Raw genomic sequence first — 1,328 nt, forward strand, 5'->3', positions numbered from 1 at the left:
CTGGCTCAGCCTCCCGAGTAGCTGGGACTACAGGCGCCAACCACCGCGCCCGGCTAATTTTTTGTATTTTTAGTAGAGACGGGGTTTCACTGTGATCTCGATCTCCTGACCTCGTGATCCGCCCGCCTCGGCCTCCCAAAGTGCTGGGATTACAGGCGTGAGCCACCGCGCCCGGCTCGTGCCTCAGTCTTTCGAGGAGCTGGGATTACAGGTGCCCGCCACCAAGCCCAGCTAATTTTTATATTTTTAGTACAGACGGGGTTTCAGCATGTTGGCCAGGCTGGTCTTGCACTCCTGACCTCATGTGATCTGTCTGCCTCGGCCTCCCAAAGTACTGGGATTAGGTGTGAGTCACTACCCCTGTCCGGTCCAAACAACCAGTTCTTTTTCCCTCTGAACTGTGGTGCCATTTTTATCATACAGCACTTATAGAGCTGCCTACATATATATTGTTCTAAGCTCTCTTTTTGGTTCTTTGGCCCACTTCACTATTTCTTACCAGTATCTTACGCTTGTCATCATTATGGTTTTCGGTGTGGTTTAATGTGAGGACCCAGCCCCTTCTCCTTGGTCATCTTGTTCAAACTTGACCTAGCTTTTCATGGACCTTTATTCTTTATAGAAATGTTACAAAAATGTTTTCCAAGTTCTTAAAAAATCCTCCCAATTTCTATTCGGATTTCATTGAATTCACAGATTAATTTCAGAAGAAATCACATCTTTGTGTTAAGTTGTTCTGTTTATTAACAAGATATGTCACATCAGTTATTGAGATCTTTTGTGTTATAAAATTTTGTTGTTCAGGCCAGGCACAGTGGCTCATGCCTGTAATCCCAGCACTTTGGGAGGCCAGGGCAGGCGGATCACCTGAGGTGAGGAGTTCGAGACCACCCTAGCCAACATGGTGAAACCCTGTCTCTACTAAAAATACAAAAAATTAGCTGGGCATGGTGGTGGGCGCCTGTAGTCCAAGCTACTTGGGAGGCTGAGGCAGGAGAATCGCTTGAACCCTGGAGGCAGAGGTTGCAGTGAGCTGAGATCGTGCCTGGTGACAGAGCAAGACTCCATCTCAAAAAAAAAAAAATTTTGTTCAAAAAGTTCTGAGTTGGCCGGGTGCGGTGGCTCAAGCCTGTAATCCCAGCACTTTGGGAGGCCGAGACGGGCGGATCACGAGGTCAGGAGATCGAGACCATCCCAACATGGGCTAACATGGTGAAACCCCGTCTCCACTAAAAAATACAAAAAAAAACTAGCCGGGCGAGGTGGCGGGCGCCTGTAGTCCCAGGTACTCGGGAGGCTGAGGCAGGAGAATGGCGTGAACCTGGGAG

Source organism: Mandrillus leucophaeus, unplaced genomic scaffold, assembly GCF_000951045.1.
Source record: "Mandrillus leucophaeus isolate KB7577 unplaced genomic scaffold, Mleu.le_1.0 Scaffold30, whole genome shotgun sequence".
NCBI classification, from domain to species: Eukaryota; Metazoa; Chordata; class Mammalia; order Primates; family Cercopithecidae; genus Mandrillus; species Mandrillus leucophaeus.